The following is a 9078-nucleotide window of genomic DNA, read 5'->3' on the forward strand; positions in this document are numbered from 1 at the left end:
ACACACAAGATCTATCTAGGTGATGCATAGCAACCAGAGGGGAAGTGTTGTCCACGTACCCTCATAGACTGTAAGCGGAAGCATTATGACAATGCGGTTGATGTAGTCGTACGTCTTCACGATCTGACCGATCCTAGCACCGAAGGAACGACACCTCCCTAATCTGCACACGTTCAGCTCGGTGACGTCCCATGAACTCTTGATCCAGCTAAGTGTCGAGGGAGAGCTTCGTCAGCACGACGGCGTGATGACGGGGATGATGAAGCTACCGGCGCAGGGCTTCGCCTAAGCACTGCAACGATATGAACGAGGTGGATTATGGTGGAGGGGGGCACCGCACACGGCTAAGACAATGTCAACTTGTGTGTCTATGGGGTGCCCCCCTCCCCCGTATATAAAGGAGTGGAGGAGGGGGAAGGGCCGGCCCTCTATGGCGCGCCCTGGAGGAGTCCTACTCCCACCGGGAGTAGGATTCCCCCCTTTCCCTAGTTGGACTAGGAGAGGATGGTAGGGGGAGGAAGGAAACGGGGGCCGGCCCCCCATCCAATTCGGATTGGGCTTGGGGGGGGGGACCCCTCCTAGGCTTCCTTCTCCTCTCCCGCACTATGGCCCACTAAGGCCCATATACTTCCCGAGGGGTTCCGGTAACCTCCCGATACTCCGGTAAATGCCCGAGCTCACCCGGAACCATTCCGATGTCCAAACATAGTCATCCAATATATCGATCTTTATGTCTCGACCATTTAGAGACTCCTCATCATGTCCGTGATCATATCCGGTACTCCGAACTACCTTCGGTACATCAAAACACATAAACTCATAATATCGATCGTCACCGAACGTTAAGCGTGCGGACCCTACAGGTCGAGAACTATGTAGACATGACCGAGACTCATCTCCGGTCAATAACCAATAGCGGAACCTGGATGCTCATATTGGTTCCTACATATTCTACGAAGATCTTTATCGGTCAAACCGCATAAAAACATACGTTGTTCCCTTTGTCATCAGTATGTTACTTGCCCGAGATTCGATCGTCGGTATCTCAATACCTAGTTCAATCTCGTTACCGACAAGTCTCTTTACTCGTTCCGTAATGCAACATCCCGTAACTAACTCATTAGTCACATTGCTTGCAAGGCTTATAGTGATGTGCATTACCGAGAGGGCCCAGAGATACCTCTCCGATACACAGAGTGAAAAATCCTAATCTCGATCTATGCCAACTCAACAAACACCATCGGAGACACCTGTAGAGCCTCTTCATAGTCACCCAGTTACATTGTGACGTTTGATAGCACACTAAGTGTTCCTCCGATAGTCATAGGAACATGTATAAGTTATGGAGAAAGCAGTAGCAATAAACTAAACGATCATAGTGCTAAGCTAACGGATGGGTCAAGTCAATAACATCATTCTCTAATGATGTGATCCCGTTTATCAAATGAGAAATCTTTGTCCATGGCTAGGAAGCTTAACCATCTTTGATTAACGAGCTAGTCAAGTAGAGGCATACTAGTGACACTCAGTTTGTCTATGTATTCACACATGTACTAAGTTTCCGGTTAATACAATTCTAGCATGAATAATAAACATTTATCATGATATAAGGAAATATAAATAACAACTTTATTATTGCCTCTAGGGCATATTTCCTTCACTACCCTTCTGTTGTGTCTTGCCAGCCCCAGCGCTGCCAGGTATCACGCTGCCTGATGGGCGTGATCCCCCCTGCACGTCAAAATCCTTGGGACGGGGGTTAGACGGCCCCGCGCCAGGATCCAACCGAACACCCCCGCGCTTGGGCAACACCTCTCTCTCCACCTTGATCTGGTAACCCTCGTGATTGAACCAAACTTCCACAAATCCATTAAGCTTCTCCGGTGCCTTGCACGCAATCTTCATCCTACCGGCCCCAACCTGATGAGGGATAGCTTGTCCACCACAATTGGCCGACCAAGCATCCGGAACCCTACCTTGATGCGGTCCTCATGCCTGTGCTTCTTAGGGATGCCGTGCAATTTCACCCACGTCTCGGGCATGACAATTGGCTGCAATTCCTCGTGAAGCATATCCCGCACCGAGGCCGTGATGTCATTGACGGACAAGAATAGCTTCCCACTAGACTTCGCCATATGCAGGAGATCAGCAGACGGGAAAACCACGAAGAAATCAGCGTCACCCACCTGATTCACTTGCCAGTCCCAATCCCCGGTTACCATGTGTTGCAGCTCTTGCTTGAGTATGTGTAGATTGAGCTTCCCAGGCTCCGCAGATAGGATAGCCGCATTCTCGATGCGCGCATCCATGGGCAGGTCGGCCTCGGTCTCCTCGTCGAACTCAAGACAGAAGAAACCCTCGCCGGAGATTGCGCTGCCCATGATCTGCAAGTGCAGTTGACGGCCTCGCGAGGGCAATGCGCGGAAGTGTGACCCTCTTCCTTAAAGAGCACGCAGAGAGGCTTGAATTTGCACTTAGACTGCAAGTGTCCCAAGCACCCACACTTGAAGCACTCGACGTCGGGGGCATCCTCCACCGGGATGGGCTCCTCCGCCGTGCCCTTGGACGAGGAGAGCAGCGCCATCGCCAGCGGCTCTGCAAGCGCTCGCGGCTTCTTGGCCAGCGGGTCACCGTGGCCCCCACCACAGTTGGGATGCGGCATCGGGTTCCGTTCGAGATCCCGACGACGTTGGTTGACCTTCTTCTTCTTCTTACGTTCCTACTATTGGATCCACCACGGGGGAGGAGCACCCCAATCCCCCTCGAGCCCGCCTTGGTCACGGGATCCGCCGTGCTCCTCCCAGGCCTCACGGCCACCCGAGCGCTCCCGCATCGCACGCTTCGCCTTGTCGCATCGATCCCGCTCCCTGCACCTGTCCGCCTCGTGGTCGGAGATCTCCATAGGCCCCTTGTCAGCGCGCCGGTCACCCATCGCCGCCGCCGCGAAGGTCTTGAGAAGAGGGGGAGGAGGAGGTGAGATCTGGAGAGAGTGAGCGGAGTGAGCGAGGCGCCGCACCTCTCTGGAAGAGGCTGGAAACCCTAAATGGGGATCCCGGCAGCCCCGCCGCAGCCATATATAGCCCGACACGGGCCGTGGGGCGGGCTGCGTCGCCGTGGGCCTAGCAGGCCCAGCTGGCCCCGTGGGGGGCGGAACGGTATCCGCGGCCTGTCCCACCCCAGCAGGCAGCACCGTCACGGGCCTCTGTGGGCACACAGGCCCAGGCCCAATAGCAGTGACCGGCCCAGCCGTGCAACCCTAGGCACCGGGGGGGGGAATGCAGCGTCTCCCGACCGCGCACCGCCGTCGCCAGCGACGCAGAGGAAGGTGGAGCAGGCAGGCATGGACTTTCCTCCCTAGGTGGCACAGCCCCGTCCGCAGCCACCAAGCACGCCGCCGCCTTGGATCTGATGTTCCTCGCCGCCCGCCGCATCACCCGAGCCCGAGCTCGCCTCCGATGATGGCTACCAGATGCGAAATGCCAAGGCTCGAGAACCCCGGCCGCCCGGCGCGAAACGGCGGCCACGCCCTGAACGCAGACCGCGCGCCTCCGTCGCAAACGCCACGAAATCGCCGACCGAAGGCCCCGCCGGCACCGCCCGAAGCAGCTGCTCCTCCTCCCCACCAAACTCGTCGTCCTTCGACTCCTCTGGCTCCAACGCCCAGAAGCGGTTGGGCCTCGGGCCAGCCCCCGCCACCGGCGAGCCAGCGCGGCCAGCCGCCCCGCGCACCAGAGGGGACCCCGCGCCACGACAGACTAGAGTCCACCCCGCCGTTGGGGAGTCGCCTGGCGCCCGCACCACTGCGCTCTCGCAGTCGCCGTTCCGTACGCCCAATGGCTCGCACATTTCAAAACGATAAAAACACTATAGGACATTGTAAAGTGGCTAAGCATCTTCATTTTTTTGATCAAAAGGGGTTTCCCACATCTCCATGTTATAGATAAAACTGGGCCGTATCCAGGACAGTTCATAGCATCCAAGCCTACTTAGAGTAGCAAACCAGTAGAAATATAACCTACATTGCAGTTATGAAATAAAAGGGGCCATGTAGGGCCATGGAATGACACATCCGAACTGTGCACTAGAAAAACAAGGATCTACTGTAGCAATCTTGCACACAGCAGCTCAACCAGAGTGAGCCCTGAGATAGAAGCCACCTAGTCCTCCCTGCGCCAGCCGGGGCCTTCACTTCCAAGCTATGCGTAATAATTCCCCTCTTCGACGGTCCAGCGGCAGGTGACAACGTCGGAGTAGGACTGATTGGTGGGCCACACACAGGATCTTCCATTATTTTTTGCAAAACTGAGCTGGCCTTCCCTAGGATAACGTGAGTACTTATCCACGACACACCTTGAAAGCACATTTTGTTACGCATGGTCCAAATGCTCCAAATGGCAGCAACACAAGCAATGCTATCTTCTTATTGTTAAGGCCCCACAAGACAGACAACTCTGTCATATTATGTGGCCAACAGAAGCTAAAAGTATCAGCAAAGTCTTTCCAAATTTCCTTAGCAACAATACAATCAAAAATTAGATGATGGATAGTTTCATTTTCACCATAGAACAAGCAAGTCCCATCATTAACTTGTTGCCTCTTGCCAAAATTATCTCTAGTGAGGATTTTGTTGTGGTAAGCTAGCCATATTAACACTAAGTATCTATGTGGAACAGGAATTTTCCAAAAGTTCTTCTAAATTGGGGTAGACCACCCCCATTAATCATGTTATAAAAGGATGTTGCACAATATACTCCATTAGATTCAAGTTCCCACACAGGCATGTCACTGTTGTCATTAGGGATATGTTGAGATAGTAACAATGTAAGATCCTGCCACTTCCTAAGGAAGCTCTCATCAACACAGTGACTGAGAGTAAGTTTTAAGTGTCACACCATCCCAAACCTGGGCAACAGTACTATGTTTTTGTTGACAAATGTAAAAAATATCCTAGGATTTGGTTTTACAGGAATCAGGCAGTTTGCCGTCTGGCAAGTACAGACGGCAAAGAGTTTGCCGTCAGCTGGCTGACGGCAAAGAGTGTCGGCAAAGCCGAAGCGGTAAAGAATACAGTGTTGTCAGCTTTTCATTGGGCCGACGACAAAGAATTTGTGGATTTGCCGTCTTCCCTCAAACCCACAGACGGCAAACAAAAGTATCTTTGCGGTCACTAATACTACATGTCTGCCGTCTGCCCTCGAGCCCATAGACGGCAAATATTTTTTATATTATTAAAAAAACATGGTGGTTCGTTTGTGTCTGTCCGTTCCGCGTTCATGCCCCATTCATCTCTGTTAGTTCATCGTTACTGTCATGTTTGGTGTTCATGTCCACAGCAGCAGTCGGAGCCGAACGGAGGAGATGTTGGCTGCCCTGGCCGCGCCGCTCAACGGCACCAATAGGAGGGAGGAGACACTGGCCGCCCTGCCCGCAGTCGCATCCTGCGCCGGCCCACAGAGGCCTCCCGCGCCGGCCCGCAACAGTCGTGCCCAGCTGAGCACGCTCGCCACTCGACCATCGCCTGCTGACGCCGCTTGCACATGGCCTGCTCGCGCCGCCCGCCTGCGCGTCGCTCGCAGCGGCTGGGGGAGTCCTGGATTAGGGGGTCCTCGGACAACCGGACTATATACTTTGGCCGGACTGTTGGACTATGAAGATACAAGATTGAAGACTTCGTCCCGTGACCGGGTGGGACTCTCCTTTGCGTGGAAGGCAAGCTTGGCAATTCGGATATGTAGATCTCCTTCTCTATAACCGACTCTGTGTAACCCTAGCCCCCTCGGGTGTCTATATAAACCGGAGGGTTTAGTCCGTAGGACGACAACAATCATAACCATAGGCTAGCTTCTAGGGTTTAGCCTCTATGATCTCGTGGTAGATAAACTCTTGTAATACTCATATCATCAAGATCAATCAAGTAGGAAGTAGGGTATTACCTCCGTCGAGAGGGCCCGAACCTGGGTAAACATTGTGTCCCCCGCCTCCTGTTACCATTAACCTTAGACGCACAGTTCGGGACCCCCTACTCGAGATCCGCCGGTTTTGACACCGACATTGGTGCTTTCATTGAGAGTTCCACTGTGCCGTCCCTGTAAGGCTTGATGGCTCCTTCAATCATCTGCAACAAAGCGATCCAGGGTGAGGTTTTCCTCCCCGGACAGATCTTCGTATTCGGCGGCTTCGTACTGCGGGCCAACTCGCTTGGCCATCTAGAGCAGATCGATAGCTACACCCCTGGTCATCAGGTCAGGTTTGGAAGCCTGAACTACACTGCCGACATCCGCGGAGACTTGATCTTCGATGGATTCGAGCCCATGACAGGCGCGCCGAACAGTCACGATGAGCATGACCTAGATCCGCCATCGGACGGTGTTCGGGAGATCACCACTGCGGCTGCCCCGGCTCTTAATCTGGAGCAGATCGTGCCATCCGAGGACGGGTTGATGGACCCCGCCACGGAGGCCGCACACTCATCGGCGGTAGAGCCGAACACAGACTTCGCCTCTAATGAGGTCTGCGTCATCGGAACCTTGGACTCGTCTCCGGCTATAGGTTCCGAACCGCGCACATCCGCGCCTGTCAAACCTGATTGGGCATCGATCATGAAATTTACCTCTGAAGATATCTTCCAGCACTCACCCTTGGGTGACGTGCTAAATTTGTTAAAATCTCTCTCCCTATCAGGAGACTCTTAGACGAATATGTCCAGCTTGAGTGGGAAGCGGACGACGAAGAAATTCGTTCCCCACCCACCACCAACTTAATAGCCACTGTTGACAATTTAACTGACACGCTTGACTTCGACTCCGAAGACATCGACGGTATGGACGACAATGCCGGAGAAGAACAGGAACCACCGCCCACAGGGCGCTGGACAGCCACCTCGTCATATGACATATATATGGTGGACACACCCAAAGAAAGCAATGGCGATGAGTAAACGGAGGATAACCACCCGGAGAAGCAATCTAAGCACCGACGTCAGCGACGCCGCTCTAAATCCCGCCATAGCAAAAATAGTGATACCGGCATAGGAGACAATAACACTCCGGATAATGCCGAAGACGAAAACAATTCCGCCCAGCCAGACTTCGAGCAGGCCGAACGGGAGGACGAGCAAGCTAGCCCCGATGAACAGGCAACAGATGGAGACTTGGAGCACGACAATTACATGCCCCTCTCCCAGGACGAGGTGAGCCTCGGCAACGACGAATTCATCATGCCTGAGGATCCCGTCGAGCAGGAGCGCTGCAAGCGCCGGCTTATAGCCACTTCAAAAAGCCAGAAGAAAAAGCAGCAGCAGCTTCAAGCTGATCAAGATCTGCTAACTGATAGATGGACTGAGGTCCTGTCAGCCGAGGAATATGGACTCGAGCGCCCAACCAAAAGTTACCCAAAGCGCAAGTTGTTACCTCAATTTCAGGAGGAGGCACTAGAGCCTACACTACCAGCGCAGGATGCGGCTGACCGGCCACCACGTGGCCGGGACAAAGCATATCAACCCGAACACCAGCCCGCACCCCGTCGCCAGTCAAACAAAAACACGAAGGCCCGGGGCTACACGCAGGACCTGTGAGATGTGTTGGAAAACAAAGCAGGGCAGTCAAGATCGATCTACGGATCACGGGGGCGCGCCCCAACGCGTCTCGACGATCACCACGATGGATACACCAAATATAAATCCGGCCGGGACGAATACAACCGACCAGACTCACTTGAACTGCGTCGTGATATAGCCCGGCACAGAGGTGCCGCACACCCCCTATGCTTCACTGACGAAGTAATGGACCATGAGTTCCTAGAAGGGTTTAAGCCCGTGAACATCGAATCATATGATGGGACAACAGATCCCGCGGTATGGATTGAAGACTTCCTTCTCCACATTCACATGGCCAGCGGCGATGATCTACATGCCATCAAGTACCTCCCACTAAAACTCAAGGGACCGGCTCGGCATTGGCTGAACAGTGTGCCGGCAAACTCCATTGGAAGTTGGGAGAACCTGGAAGACACGTTCCTGGATAACTTCCAGGGCACCTATGTGCGACCTCCGGGTGCTGACGATTTAAGTCACATTACCCAACAGCCCGGAGAGTCAGCCAGGAAATTCTGGACGCGGATCCTAACTAAAAAGAACCAAATTGTCGATTGTCCGGATGCCGAAGCCCTAGCGGCCTTTAAGCATAACATCCGCGACAAGTGGCTTGCCCGACACCTCGGCCAAGAGAAGTCAAAGTCCATGGCAGCCCTCACGACACACATGACCCGCTTCTATGCGGGCGAGGATAGCCGGTTGGCTCGCAGCAACAACACGTCAAGAAATCCTGGCACCTCAAATGCCAGAGAGAGCAACGGCAAGCCCCGACGCAACAGACACAAGCATCGCAACAATGGCGATAACGCCGAAGACACAGCCGTCAATGCCGTATTCAGTGGCTCTAAGTCCGGTCAGCGGAAGAAGCCATTCAAAAGAAACAATTCGGGCCCGTCCAGTCTAGACCGCATACTCTATCGCTCGTGTCAAATTCATGGCACCCCCGATAAACCAGCCAACCACACCAATAGAGAATGCTGGGTGTTCAAACAGGCCGGCAAGTTGAATGCCGAAAACAAGGAAAAAGGGGCCGCATAGTGATGACGACGAGGGGCCCCGGCTGCCGAACACAGGAGGATAGAAGAAATTTCCTCCCCAAGTGAAAATGGTAAACATGATATACCCCACCCATATTCCTAAGCGGGAGCGGAAGCGCGCACTAAGGGACGTCTACGCGATGGAGCCAGTCGCCCCAAAGTTTAATCCATGGTCTTCTTGTCCGATCACTTTCGATCGCAGGGACCATCCTACCAGTATCCGTCATGGCGGTTCGGCCGCATTGGTGCTTGACCCTATGATTGACGGATTCCACCTAACACGAGTCCTCATGGACGGTGGCAGTAGCCTGAACCTGCTCTATCAGGATACAGTGCGCAAAATGGGGATCGATCCCTCCAGGATCAAACCCACCAAAACCACCTTTAAAGGTGTCATACCAGGTGTAGAGGCTCGCTGCACGGGCTCAATCACACTAGAAGTAGTCTTCG

The sequence above is a fragment of the Aegilops tauschii genome, chromosome 7 (genome assembly GCF_002575655.3).
Source record: "Aegilops tauschii subsp. strangulata cultivar AL8/78 chromosome 7, Aet v6.0, whole genome shotgun sequence".
In the NCBI taxonomy this organism is placed as follows: domain Eukaryota; kingdom Viridiplantae; phylum Streptophyta; class Magnoliopsida; order Poales; family Poaceae; genus Aegilops; species Aegilops tauschii.